Raw genomic sequence first — 16,287 nt, 5'->3', positions numbered from 1 at the left:
AATTTTAGTATAAGAACTAGAACATTTCCCTTAGTAGGTTTATTATTAAGGGTAACTCTTTTAATAAGGAGTTTAAACTCCTACCTAAGAAGATATAGTATTATCTTAATTATATTTATTATATTCCAAGTAATAATAATATTATATATATTCCTAGTTATAGTATATCTTATATAATATACCGTTTTACCTATAATCCTTGTATTTAGGACCTATAATTATAGGTAAATAATCTATATTTATATATAGGTATCTATAAGATTATATACTATTATAATAAGGGTATAGCCCTAGAGACTCTTCCCTAGTTAAAGACTATAAACTATAGTATATATAAGGTAGTCCTTATACCTATATTCTCTACCTTAGTATATTCTTTTACTATAATTATAGAGGCTATATAGGTTAACTACTCCCTTGCTTAGCTCGCCTTCTCCCCTACCTAGGCCGCCCCCTCCTATTACTATAGTAATGACCATGCCCTAGTCGCCTTCCCTCGTACCCCCTCTTACTATAGTAATACCCTCCTTGTTACCTCTAACCCTACCCCTGCCCTATAAGCTACTAGGTAACTTATATATTATATCATCGTATAAAATAATAATATACTATACTAGATATAATATATAAATAAAAATATATCGACTTTAGTTAATACTAATACTACCTTTATTACCTATATCTTAGGTATACCTTTACCTATATCCTAGGCTTGCTATATTACTACTATATGCCCTATACCTATCCCTATTAACTTTAACTATACCTATACCTAACGCTCTAGCTCCCTGGCTAAGCGTATACTATACCTAGTCTACGACCGTAAAGAGCCTGCCCTTATAGCTCCTAAAGATATTATAGAGGGGGAAGAGGAAGATAAATACTTAGAGGAAGATAAGGAGTAAGTATATAGTATATTATTATTATATATATTTATCTTATAATTAGTTTGGTTGGTATACCTATAATATAGCTATTACCTATCTGCCCTAGGTTTACCTATATATATAGAAATTTTAGATCCTTTGCTTATATATTCCTCTACGTTTTTTCCTTATAACTAGCCTATCGTTTAGGTAGATATCCCACTATTCCTATTCGAAAGCGTTAAGCGCTTTGGTATTCTCTAAGTTTTCTAGTGGTTCCTAAGTTAGGGTATTGTATCCCTTCTACTTTACTAATATATTATAGCGGTTCCCTCTCCCCCTTATATTCCTAGCTATAAGGATCGCTTCTACCTTATATTCTTCTTATAGTAGTCTATCCTATAAGAGTTCTAATACTAGGCTAGGGTAGGTATCTAATATATATTATAATAGGAGTAGGTCGGATATAGTATACTTAACTAGGTTAATATAGAAGGTAGGGTATAGGCCCTAGGGAATATCTAAAGTGATAGTTAGTAGTATTAGTACTACTATTACCCTATATTTAGCGTTAACCTAGTTAAGTTTCTAACTTAGGTAGTTAGTTTTAATATTATATAGGGATAGCTACACTTTATCCCCTACCTTAAACCTTTTAGCCAGACGTTAAGATCGATTAGCGTTTTCTTACTAGCGCTATTATATATATATAATAGTAGCCTAGGTCTACTTTATACCTTCTTTTAGGTAATATAGGAAGTTAATAGCCCTCCCCTATAGGGTCAAAGTAGGAGCATCTAGGAGGTTAGTAAACTAGATAAGACTTATATCGTAGCTATAGAGGAGGTAACTTACACTTATTCTAGTTATTATTAAGTTATAGTTATTAATTATAAGCTAATATATTAGAAGATGTTTAGGCTAGTTATACTAGACAAAGGAAATGATAGTCTATAGGATAATCTATACCTCCTAGTTTATATATTCTATACCTCTGTCTATCTAGGGGTAATAGGCTATTAATAGTAACTATTTAATCCTAATAATCTTATAGAGAGAAGTCTAGAATTAGCTAAGCTAGTCTAAGCTATAGTCGGTAATAATCTATATCGAAAACCTATAAAACCACTACTATATATCCCGGAACCAGAGAGTATATACCTCGGCCCCTATTAAAGATATAGCCTCGAGTTAGATATATTTTAATAGTCGATCGGTAATTATTATAAGGTAGTAAGGTAAGTTCTTATCTTATACTAGGAGGTTAACTATAAAGTTAATAGAAATCTATTTCTAAAAGCGGTTAGTAATAGGTAGGGGTTAGAGGAGTCCTTGTTATAGTTACTACAATACCTTAGCCCTTTGGTATATATAATAGTTCCTCGTAAACCGCTTCGCGTCAAAGGATATAAGATCCTAATAATAGTCCTATTAGAGTATCTTAAATAACCTATTCCTCCTTAGGTAACCTGATATAGGAGAGTTATAAACTTACTAGAGGATAGTAGTAGTAAGTGGTTCCTATATAAGGAGCTAAAGTCTCCCCTAAAACTAAAGAGTACCTTATATACTTAGGGAATAGTCTATAATCTAGGTTTATATTATATTTACCTCCTTAGGAAACTTCTAAGCCCCCTCTTAGATAGCCTAGAGCTAGTATATATAATGTTTATCCTTAAGAACTCCCTTATCTTAGAGGGCTATAAGCGAACTATCTATAAAAATGCTACTCCCCTTAGGTAGGTAAGGCGCTTCTAGTAACTCTAAGGTAATAGAGGTATCTAATTAGATAGTAGGAAGAAGTTATATAGTATACTATATATCTTTAGGGAAGTCTTATTTATAATAGGATAAGGTATTAGGATAAGACACCTATAATCTAGGATAATAGTAGAGCTTAAAGTTAAAGTAAGAGAGTATCTTAGCCTATCGAGCTTATCATTTGCTAATTAGATAGGGCTAGGTAAAATATTTAAGGTTTATATAGTTAATTAGGATTTAAAAAGGGGCTATAATACTATAAAGCTCTACTAACCAGGCCTTTAGGTAGGAGATAATTATAAGTAATTCCTTATTATAGATTATATAATTCCTTTCGGCTAGGGTTAACTTTATAGAATAATAGGCTATAGGATATAGAACTCTATCTTCTCCCTATTAAAAAAGGCATCTATTAAGGGCTATCCTAGAATAGTCTACCTTAAGAACTATCTCCCTCTTAGGGTCCTATTATACTAGGATAGGCTCTAATATAAAGGCTATCTTAAGGGCTTCGAAGGCCTCCTACTCCTCCCTTCCCTACCGAAACAGGGTATTCTTACAGGTTAACTATATTAAGGGTATAATTATCTTAGAGAAGTTAGGGATAAAGTCACGATAAAAGTTGGCAAATCCTAAGAAACTCTATACTCCCCGAACTTTCTATAGCGCCTCCTAATCACAGATAGTAGCGAGCTTCTCGGGGTTAGGACAGACTTAAGTACCGGCCTTAATAATATAGCTAAGGTATTTAACTTCTTTTATAGCGAACGTATACTTCTTAAGGTCAAGAGCTAACCCTATCGTCTATAGCCTCTAGAGAACTTCCCTAACTCGTTTTATATAGTCCTTTCTATTACCTATTATATATATTAAGATATTATTAAGGTATATCGTTATAAAGTCTCTAAGTATCGGGCCGAGAGTATTATTAATATATTACTAGAAAGTTATAGGTATACCTACTAATCTAAAAGGGCAGACTAGCTACTCGAAGAGTCTAAACTAGGTTCGAAATACTATTAAATACTCGTCTCCCTCTATAATCTAGATATAATAGAAGGCTACCCTAACATCTAACTTTATAAACTACCAAGCCTTAGCTAAGGAGTAGAGAGTCTCCTTAATTAGTAGAAGTAGGTATTGGTCCTACTTTATAATCTTATTTAGGGCTTAATAATCTATATAGAATCTCTATCCCCTATTTACCTTCTTTACTAAGAGGATAGGAGTAGTAGCTAAAGAAGAACTTGCTCGAATCTATCCCTTATCTAGTAGATTAACGACCTATTTCTAGACTTCTAATAGATAATCTTATAATATATTATAAAGGGGTCCCTAGGGGAGTTTAGGAATCTTCCTATTAGGACCCTCCTTTAACTTGATATAGTGGTTAGTAGTGCTATAGTATAGGGGTAATCCGCTAGCCTTCTCCTTATTAAAGAGGTTAGCGAAGTTATAAAGCTCCTCTGGTAGGGTTGCCTCTAGTTCTAAGTGGTTATTCCCCTTTTCTATCTTGCCCCTGTCAAGTTTATACCTTGATTCTAAGATAGTTATCATTTCCCGAATGCTTATAACTAGGAAGGTATTAGAGGTCTTCCTTTTCCGTATTCTCTAGACTAAGCCTATAAAAACTATACCTATAATTTAGGAGATTCCTATCTTTCTAAGCTATAACAAGACTTCCTAGATAAATAGTCCTAGCTATACCCCGATCTCTAGGATACTAGTGCTTATATCTAGTTTAACCTTCTAATATTCTATCTATAGAAGGCCTAATATAATATCCTATACTAGCCTAGGGACTATATAGAATATAGCCTAACTCTACTATCTATCAATATCTATTATAATATAGACTATTCGAGTAATCTTCTAGTTAAGATATACCCCTATTATAGTACTAAGGGTATAAGGGGTTAGTAAACTAATTTACTTAAGTCTAAGCTTCTAATATATCCTTTTACTAATAATACTATAGCTAGAATATCTACTATCTACTTGAATATTTATAAAGCTAGTAGATTTAAGGAAGACTAGAATAAGAAAAGGGGGTCTATCTATTCTCCTACCAATCTCTATAAACTCGCTTTCCTGGTAATTATAGTCTTCTAGCCCCCTTATAAGACTTTGCTTAGGGGCTATTCTTTTCCCTATTCCCTATCTTCTTTATTAGACTAGTTACTATCCTCTTTTTCTTCCTTAGCCTCTAGGGTATAAATGTTAGCCTTTAGCTAGTTCTACTATACTAGTCTTCTAATAGAGGTATATTTATACTTAGTAATAAAGTAACCCTTCTATTTATATTAGATATATACTCTAGCTACTTATTATACTATATATATCTCTTAGCTAACCTATTTTGCCTTTAGGGTATCTCTTCTATATCCCCTTAGTTAGTCCTTACTAGGACCCTTCTTTTATAGGTTAATTTATACTAAGTTAACACTAATTATTGGTATATCTTTATCTATATCCTTCTCTCTCTATAGCTTAGATATTACTTATTATCTTTATATCTACTAGTATCTATTACCTAGGTAGAAAGCCTTAAGGTCTATTACAATTTTATAGTATCTCTCTATTATTATTATATAGCTATCCTAGGGAATTCCCTATCTTATAGTTATATACTTAAGTCTTAAAGAGAGGTATTACTATAGTTTAATTAGGTATATCTTATCATTCTAAAGGAGACTACCTACCTTTAAGAGTTTCGCCTTAAACTAGATAATAAAGGTAAAGAACGGCTTATTATCTCTCTATTATGAGAACTTGAGCTCTAATAAGGCTATTATCTTCTTATAAGGGTTAGAAAAGATACTCTTAAGGTATTAAAGAAACTAAGCTAGATTATATCTAATCTTTAGGCCTATAGATTTATAGTATACTATAACCTAGGTCTATACCTATTATATTAGGTTTCCCTAGATAAAAACCTACTAGTTATAGTTAGAACTAATAAAGTCTCTATCTACTATAAGGATATATTCTATCGTGCTCTTCTAAGCTATAAAAAGTTCCTTCTTACTATCGAAAGGTTCCCTAGTTAGGAGGCACTTCCTTTAAGGCTACTATCTCTCTAAGGATATCCTAACTAAGTTAGGGGTTAGTATAGGTTAAGTCTAGGATGCCTAGAGGGAGTTAATTATAGTATTCTACTATATTACTACTACTTAGAGGGAGTAGATAAGTTCCTATAACTCTACTAAGCTCAAGGGCGTATATATCCTAGATTTCGTTATAACTAAGTCGCTAGTTATTCGCTTAGGAGGGTTACTATTAAAGAGAAGGTAGTTAAAATGTAATATACTAGCCTTATAGTAACTATAGATAAGTATATAATATTCTATTTAACTACCTTAGGGGAAGAAAGAGGAGAAAGTAAATATAGGGTCTGAAAAGAGGTCCTACTCTATATATAGAGGGTATATATATATTCTAGTTAGGGCCTGGTTAGGTACTAGGTTAGGGCCTAACTAGGTTCTAAGCGTGTGCCTTATAAATGCCCTATGAACGTATATAGGTCTGGTCTGAAACCGGGCGTAGCCTGTTATCGATTAGCCTAGGTAGAGCCTAGGCCTATAATAATTACCTATAGATAGATAGAGGTATAGAACGTATAAATTAAGAGGTATAGACTATCCTATAGACTATAGTTTCCTTTGCTTAATATAACTAGCCTAAATATCTACCTATATACTAGCTTATAATTAATAACTATAACTTGATAGTAACTAGGATAAGCGTAAGCTACCTCCTCTATAGTTATGATATAAGCCTAATATAGTTTACTAACCTACTAGATACTCTTACCTTGACCCTATAAAGAAGAGCTATTAATTTCTTATATTACCTAAGAGAAGGTATAGAATAGACCTAGGCTACTATTATATATATATCATAATGTTAGTAAGAAAACGCTAATCGTTCTTAATACCTAGTTAAGAGATTTAAGGTAAGGGATAAAGTATAGCTATCCTTATATAATATTAAGACTAACCGCCCTAGCTATAAACTTAATTAGGTTAATACTAAGTATAGAATGATTACGGTCCTAACGCTACTAATAGTAACTCTAAATATTCCCTATAGCCTCTACCTTACCTTTTATATTAATCTTATCAAGTATACTATATCTAACCTACTACCTTTATAATATATATTAGATTTCTAGTTAGACCTAGTATTAAAACTCTCCTAGGAGGGACTATTATAAGAAGAATATAAAGTAGAAGCGATCCTTATAGCTAGGAATATAAGGGGGAAGGGAAATCGACGTAATATTGATAGAGGTCTGGTTGTAGTAGTCAAAATAGTTCAAAAGATCGATATCCTCTATCAACGTTTACTAGCCCTATGGCTCTATATAAGAAGAAGATAGGTATAAAGAACCTACCGTTTATAGGCATCCACAGGGCTTACTAATCTAACCTTACATGATAGACGTATCTACGGACACGTACTACATCAAGTCCCCCGCCTAGAAAAGAAAACGCAGTACCCGTACTACAGGCTCCAAATAGCTCCCAATTTAAGCTCTCTTTCCACGTAAATATCCTAGTTACAAATAGTAGTATTATACCACCACTATAGTATCTTATATGTCGTTCTGGTCTACACTCGTTCTACATAGGCGTTTTCCAGCCGCGCCTGCCTCCGGGCGAGTCTTTGACGCGGCTTTTCTAGCTGTACCCGCCTCTAGGCGCGTCTTTGAGGCGGCTGGTTGCCCTCCTTGACGAGCCTAGTATTTGTTTACCATCTTATATACGTAGTGTAGTTAGAAGTTAGTTTTCTAGACATTATATTTGTAGCCGAGTCCTTTCTATTTAATAAGATACTTGTATTTACCGTGTATAAGCTTATAGTCCTAAATACGCTCGACTTTATATTTGTTGCCGGATTCTAGCCTACTATTGGTATAGCTATCTTTAATAGGGCTAGTAGGTGGTACGGCGTGGTTATATAGGTTGGTTCTAGGAGGTATAGGCGATAAATAGGCTATAGATATCACTAGGTATATGTCTATATTAGGTAGTAATCGCAAGCGGTATACCAGACGGCTAACGCGTTTAATGATCTCAAACAGGCCTGTATGCTATTAGGACAACTTACACGACGGTCGACCTGGTAGATGGTAGCCGCGGTATAGGCGTAAATATACTCGGTTGCCTAGCTTAAACTCGATATCGTAGTGGCTAGCGTTATATCCGCGTTTAGCTCGAGCTGCTGTAAAATCTATTGCTATCTGGGCATCCTAGTATAGATATTCGTATAGGACCAGGATATTTTGCGCTATATTTGACGACGGTATAGTTAGCGCTTCTAACGGTCCTGTAGGTTTGAAACCGTATAGTAGCTCGTGTAGTAACACGCTAACAGAGGCGGTATAGGAGCTGTTTAAATACTACTAAAGCTACGGAAGTATGGCGGTCTAATTGTTATCTAGTTTCTCGTATACGAAGAAGTATAGAGCAATTTCTATAGTCTGGTTCTTTCGCTCTATAAGACTGTCTCCCTATAGGTAGTATATAGTTATCATCAATAGCTTCGTGTCTAGTGCCTTCTATATACCTGTCTATAGTTCGGAAGTAAATTTGCGATTACGGTTAGATATAATAGCCGTTAGTACTCCCTAGTCGGATAGGAGCAATTGTCGCATTAGTACGTAGCCCTAGTTCGTAGTAGTATAGCTAGAGTAGCCTAGTATAAGGAGCGTTCGTTTGGACGACTTATAAGATACTATTATTATCGAATCGAATTTATTATACCTATCTAAGTACTATAGCGTTCTAGCTGATATAACTAATGGTAGCGCTACTATAAAGTCGATAGCAATTACCTATATTAGTAGTGTATCCGATAGGCAGATTGGCTAGTAGTTGCCTATAGGAAGGTTACGATCTATAGCGTTAACTTGATAAATAGGATAGTGTTTTACGTAGTCCTTTACTTACCTAGTTTTTCTATCGATCGTGATACTACGTAAGTTATATATTATCTTATTAGTTCTAAAGTGATACTTCTTATTATAGGCTAAGCTAAGGATATATTACGCGAGGCTTACCAGTACGTATAACGCGCAAGTGTCGTCTAGGCAAATGTAGTAGAGGAGCTTGTCGATCAAGACAAACGGTAGCCTATGGCGCGAAAAGATAGTAATACCCTTATCGTTAACAGCTCTATCTATACACTTAGTTTTAAGGTCCTTAATGATATAGGTGTATTTAGCATTAGTTTTATAGCTACTAACAAACTTCGCCTTGAGGTTAGGATCTATCTACGCTTTGGCAAAGGCGAACTATATGTCGTTAAGTATAGCTAATCTATTAGAGCGTTTAGACAGTTTAGGGTCCCCTAGCGCACTTAATCTGCTTAAGGCGTCTAGTACGAAGTTAAGCCTCCTAGGAAGATAGTAGACCTTAAGGTTATACTACGATAGGTAGATAGACGCGTTGATTAGGTAGTAATTAGCGTGGTTAGTAGAGCTTGTATCTAGGTTAGTTTGTTCTATAATTCTGTATATGGTGGCGTGGTTAGTTAATATAATGATTAGTATATATACCGAATAGACTATCGTATATAGTTTGTAAATTGCCTATACTAGATAAGCGACTTCTTGTTTAAAGGGCCTATATTATATCTTAGCCTTCGTTAATAGGCGGCTTAGGAACATAACTAGTAGCACTTGGTTAGCTAGGATAGGTACGCCTAGGTACTAGTTATATTCGTCACAAGTGTAGAAGACTATAACGCTAAATCCGCGCTCTAAATAGCTATCTAGTTAAATATATAGCTATTTGCTAGGATTAAAGTGGTATAGGATAGTTAGGTTCTCGCGATAGATAGCCTCTTATAGGGCTGAAAAAGACGCCTTTTCTTGCTTGGTCGGTTCGAAAGAAGTATAGCTATAATAGCCTATTCGTTTAGTATAGTTGCCGACTTCCAAATTGCCAGAGTTACACCCTTATGCTAGTAACTTAGTTTTGCATTTTTGTAATGGTTTGGCGATCTTTATATAGTATAGAATCAAGTACCGTAGGAAACTAGTAGCGCCTAAATACTATTCTAATGCCTTTAACGTATATAGGAAGGATAGTTACTTAAATGCTTCGATACGCTAAGCTGTATTTATAAGGCTAAGACTATCTACCCAAAAGCCAAGGAGTTCTATATCTAGGTATCTAATATAGGATTTAGTAGGAGAAATGGCGATATTCTTCTTCTTAAATAGGCTAAAGATAGTCCTTAAATGGCATATATAATCTTCGGCTATGTTTAAGAAGATGACAATATCGTTAATAAATGTATAATAGTAGGTAGAAAACGGTCGTAATAGCTAATCTATAAACCGTTATATATATATAGGCGAATTACGGTAACCTATAAGTACTATAGTTAGCTATTCTAAACTATATAGACTAATTAGTATAAACCTATTATAATGCTATAGATATACGCCAAATTGATAGAAAAACGATATAACGTCAATGGCTATAATAAACTTCTTTCTATATAGGGCTATAATAATCTCTAACCATAGTAGTAATAGGTAGTTATTAGGGACAGTAACCTTGTTTAAACTATATAGATTAATAATAATATGACCCTTAGTAATGCCTTTGATATTATACCAAATAACGAAGACAGGATAGGTAAAAGGCGTAGCCTCTTTTACGAATCGCATCTTTCCCTATTAATAGAGGGCGTTAAAGGTCTTATCTAGGACTTCCCTATCCCTCTAGCTTAACGGGTATATATAGGAGTATATCTTCTGGTGTTACCAGCCTTCTATTAGTAGTACTTTCATCTATTCGCTCTTTAGTATATTAATCAGACCGTTATTATTCTAGAGTTATAGAAATTCATTGACCAGGTTGGCAAACTTCCTAGCTAGGGCCAAGTTGCCTATATAGATATAGACGCCGTTATTAGCAACGATCTTAGGTAAGGAGCCGGACATCCTTAATCCTAGGGTAGAATGCTTCTCTAGTACTCACGGTTTACGTTCCTTACTACTAGCGGCGTTGCTAACGGCTCCGGGCATTACTTTTGACAAAACATCTAGTATGACAAACCTAACTCAGACTTCTTCTAAAAGGGTTTAGATAAAGGTAAGTGACGCGGGACAAGTGTACAGGTCGTCTAAGGGATTCGGTAAAGCCAAAGGGTTTACAACAACAGAGTTGTCTCTCATAGTAGTACAATGCTATTATAAGTACTATAATTATAAGTTACTATCACTAGTAAACTCCAGAGTCTACTATAACGAGTGACTATCTACATATATATATAACCCTAGTGATCACTCCTGATCACGGTGATCGTGAGTGATCGTATAGTAGTAATCACCCTGATCACTGGTGAGCGTAGTGATCACAGCGCTTCTCATGTTATAATTGGTCCTTCCGTTCCTTCGGCTTGATTAGTCTATCTGTACCGGTGGCCTAGGCAGCATCTATATATATATTTCTGTGATACGATGCCCCTCCTTCAAGGCTTTTGACCCGAAAGCCCTCTTTAGGCCGTTTTAAATAGCGCTAACATCCCTTGTAATCTTTATATATGTTTTTCTCCTTAGCTCCTTGTTATCCTTTGTACTATTAATTATACTGTCTAACGTACGTAGGTCCTAAGCGTCTATTCGTTATAAGCGTCTAGCTTAGTTTATTTCCGATTATAGGTTCGTAGTAATGGCGTATTCCTATTATATAGAGTATAACCAAGTATATAAAATGATTAAAAAATCTCGTTACTATAAGGCTTATATATATCGGGGTTATTCTTACGATGGTTCTAGCGTTCCAGTTTCTTCTTGTAGGTTCTTATTCCCTTACAAAGGTATATTACTAATTATAGTATAGTAGATCGTATTATATATAAGCAACGTTATTTAAAGGCTAAAGAGAAAGAGGCCGAAGCCTTGCTACAAGAATACTAATATAAAGCTTCTAAGGCGTTAGCCCGTTTAACTCGGGTTTATAAGCAATAAGAGTTTTTGGTAGAGAAGGGGGCAGATATAGTTACACGGGGTTTGTCAAATCTAGACGAATTAGAGGTAATAGAGCAGTAGGAATCGGAGGCTATTCTAGACGTATAGCTTAATGGCGGTGTTAACGTTATTAACTAGGGCGCTATCTTTGATTCTATCCTAGGTTTGCCTTTAGCCGATCTAGGTTCTACCGATAGAACTATTCGAGTTTCTTAGGGTAGTTTAAGTTCTTAACTAGTTCCTATAAGTTGTCTTCTGGTCTAAAATCAAGCCATTTAACTAGATACTATAGTTCCCTATTAATAATATATAAATCTAGGATTTCTTCGACGTCCTATTCTTCCTCTTCGTCCTCTGCTTTAATATTTATAGCGATCTTAGCGTTTTTCGGTACTAGTTTGAGAAGTAAAATATGAAAAACATCTGTCCGTAGTCGTATAGATAATAGTAACGATAGTTAGTAGTTAGATATCGAAATTCGTTCTTTAATAACGAAGGGTCTAACCTTCTTAAAGTCTAGCTTCGTGCTTAGTTGTTTGGTTTATAGGTTTTGTATAATTAGATAGACTTTGTCTCCCCTCTCTAGGCGAGGTCCCTTAAGCCTATATTTATTATAGTAGTTCTTTATTCTAGTTCTAATAAACTCGAGTTCCTTTTTAAGCTTCTCGTATAGTATATATATCTATTCTGCTTTGACTATTACTCTTGGTACTATGACCTCTAGTCCTTGCCTAAGGTCCGCTTTATATCTATAGTTTACGAAGAATGGTATAACTTTGGTCGTTTCTATTAGCGTTATATTATAAGCGAGTTATACTATTAGTAATAATATAACCTAGTTATCTTACTAGTAATTAATATAAGAGTGGAGGTATTACTTGATAACTTGGTTTAGTCGTTCCGTTTATCTGTTAGTCTATAGGTAATATACTATTAATAGTTTACTATTAACGCCTAATCGTTATATTAACGCTTGCTAGAACTTTGATACGAATTTGGTATCTCTATTGGTGATCTATTCTTATAGCTAAGCGTATACTAATATAACTTGCCGATAGATTACGTCTATTAGCTATTTAGCTATCTAGGACTCCTTATAGGGAAAGAAGTATACCTATTTAGTTAAGCGATCTACTATAGTAAGAATACTATTATAGATTATTCCTATAGCTATATCCTTAGATCCTAGCAGTTTTATAATAAAGTCTATTATAACTAAACTCTATAGTTTATTAGCTATTAGCAATGGCTAAAGTAGCCTATATAGCTTATATTATACCGTCTTACTTCGATTATAGATATTATAGCTCTATACGACTTCCTTAACTTATACCATTAACTATAGAAAGTTATAATGTTTCTTGACTTATATAATAGTCTTTATAACCCCTTTATATCCTCCGAGTTTTGACTTATAAAGCTCTCAAATTATTCGTAGCTACTAATCCTCGTTATAGATATATACTTTACCTCGGTACTAGAGTTTTCTATCTTTTTCTTCTACTCCGCTAGGTACTACTAGTCTAGGTACTACTTAATACTATACCTCGTTAATCCTTTCTTCTCGAAAGATTACGTAATATTCTAGGAACAAGTCAAGTAGATCATTGTCTACGAGTGTCTGCATTTCGTGGTATAGCGTTCCGTCTATTCGTTCCTTAAATAATGGTAGCGTTATTTCCGTTTGTCCTTTCGTATAATCCGTTCGTTGACTTAAGGTGTCTGCTCGTACGTTCTCTTTGCCTTTCTTATAGCGGATCTCAAAGTTAAATTCCGCGAGGAATTCTGCCTATCGTATTTGTCATCTGTTAAGCTCTTTCATTATTATAAAGTACTATAAATTCTTATAATCTGTATATACTTATATTAGTTCGATTATACCACTAAGGTATAGTTACTATTCCTTAAAAGCTTTAATAATCATAAGTAGTTCCTTATCGTAGATCGGATAATTAAGACGTAGTCTATCGAGCTTCTTTAAAAAGAAGGCTATAGGATATAGCTTCCCTTACTTGTCCTGTTATCCTAACTATCCTCCAATAGCATAGTCTAAAGCATCTATTTCTACCTCGAATGGCTTCTTAGGGTCTAGTAGTACTAGTACTAGATCCTTAGTAATAGTATCGCAAATCTATATAAATAATTACTTATATCGCTCTTCCTATTAGAACTTAGTATTCTTCTTAGTAAGTTTATATAATGGTTATACGATCGCTCTAAAGTTCCTAATAAACATCCGGTAGAAGTTTATAAACCTGATGAAACTTTATACTTCCGTGACTAACATCGGTTATAGCTACTTCTTAATAGCTTTAACCTTTAAAGGTTCTATCTAGATTTATCCTAGGGATATCTCGTATCCTAAAAACACTATCTTCTTAATATAGAATTCGCTTTTTTCTTTGTTAACTAATAGCTTATATATATATAATACGTCTAGTATTACTCTTATATACTTCCGGTATTTATTTATTATCTTAGAGAAGATAAGTATATTATCAAGATAATATACCGTAAATTTATTAAGAAAGGGGCAGATAGCTTAATTAATTAGGGCTTAGAACGTTATTAGTATATTCGTAAGTCCGAATAGTATAATAAGGTACTTATAGTAGCTATAGGGTATCCTAAAGGCCATTTTCCACTTGTCGCCTTCTTTAATCTATATATAGTTATAGGCCGATAGCAAGTCAAGATATATAAAATATTAGGCTCCTACTAACTAATCTCGGAGCCATAAGATTAGCAGTAACGGATATCAATTTTTTATGGTCTATTTGTTAAGTTACCAATAGTTAACGTATAACTATAACTTTCCGTCTTTCTTAGGTATAAATAGGATTAGGTAGCCTACTAGCAATGTCGATAGGCGGATATATCCTCTTCGAAGGTTCTCCTTTAGATACTACTTAAGTTCTTCGTTCTATATCTAGCTTATATAGTAAATCTTAAAGAACTTTAGTTATGCTCCTTCCTTAAGCTTAATCTCGTAATCCTATAGGCCGTATTCTAATAATCCTTCTAGATATTTTGGTTCGAATGCTAGGTGTCCTTCGTACTCCTTCGGTACTTCCCTAGTCTTATCTCGTTTCTCGGTTTTCTGATAGTATACGAATTTGGTTCTATCTATAGCGATACTAGTGATTTCTCCTATCTCGATCTACTGTTCTAGTTACAATGTTCTATATACGTTAACGGAGAGAACAGCTATTAGCGATTCGGCTCGTTCCTCCTATCGTAGTGTCAATATCGTTATACCGCTTCTTCTAGAGTCTATAGTGATCTACCTACTACTGCCTATCTCTTATAGTAGATCCATAGGATATATCTTTCCCTAGATATTGTCCTTTCGTGATCCTTACGCGCTCCCTATTACGCTAGTTAAATATAACTCTATCTAGGGTTATAGGTAGCTACTATTCTTCTAGCTAATGTCCGGATTATAATCTTTATACTATAGTAATCCTAATATTATATCTTTATTATTACCTATATCTATAATATTAAATATAATTATTATAGTCTTTCTTACTATAGTGATGTCGATCGGTTCGGTCTCCTTATATACCTATTATATTGGAAATAGCCCTTTGACTATACTATACTTCCGCTTTATTCTCTAGGGTATCTGTAGCTAATTTACAAGTATCGGCGAAATTAGGTTTATCTCTACTCTACTATCTACTAGTATAAGTATTTTATATTGCTTCTATTACGCCGTTATCTATAGTTACTTATCTTGCTATTATCGTCTAGAGATTATAGCAATTTCCTATATTTCTACTAGGAGGTCTTGATATAGTAGTCTCTTACGCTAGTTCCTCCTATACTATATTACCACTTACTACTATACGGGTGTTAATAGTTTTTAGGCCCCTCGAAGGGCCCTAACCTATTTCCTAGGTTAGTATTAACCTCTTCGATTATTCGGCTAATAGTAGCTTCGTCAATCGTACTTATTTCTATAAGCCATTAAGTACTTATAGCTTCCTACTATTAGGTCCGTTCTACTTTCTATCGTATACGCTATAGCTTTATCTAAAGCTCCCGAATTCGCGATTTCTTTTTATCTATATAATAAAGATAATCGTTACTCTAGTATAAGTCCTATATATCTCGTCCTATTCTATAATACCTAGGCTAGGCTCGTCTTAAAACTACCGTAATACCTTCTAGGCTTTAGGCTTTAATCTTCTAGAGTAATTCGGCTGCTCTATTTCCTATGTTATAGACCTATTTTATAAGGTATAAACTTCTGTCCCCGTTTTCCTATTAGGTCGGCTAGTGATTGTTTTCGAATTTATTACGGAAGTAGTATTGGCATTTATATACTATATACTAGAACTAGGGCACTTGTATATATACCTCGTGTCAAGGGTATAGTTATATAGCGTTACCTAGAAGATATTAGAATTCTTTTCTAAATCCTTCCTATTATATATAGACTATAGATACCCTAATGCTAAGGTAGGAATGTTTCTTCTAATAGCTTTCCTACGTACGTTTGTCTTTTCTACGGTTCGTGTATATAAACTAGTACTCGGGGTTCCGTACGTTATAGCTAAGTTACTAATCGTCAAAATGCTCGGTATAACTATCAGGTCTATCGTACGTCATAGGCTATTCCCCTTTAATAGTCTCTATAATATATCGGAGTTCCCTTATCTCATT

This window comes from Thermothelomyces heterothallicus (assembly GCF_042370625.1).
Source record: "Thermothelomyces heterothallicus CBS 202.75 unplaced genomic scaffold P884_scaffold_29, whole genome shotgun sequence".
Lineage (NCBI taxonomy): Eukaryota > Fungi > Ascomycota > Sordariomycetes > Sordariales > Chaetomiaceae > Thermothelomyces > Thermothelomyces heterothallicus.
This window is presented reverse-complemented; position numbering follows the sequence as displayed.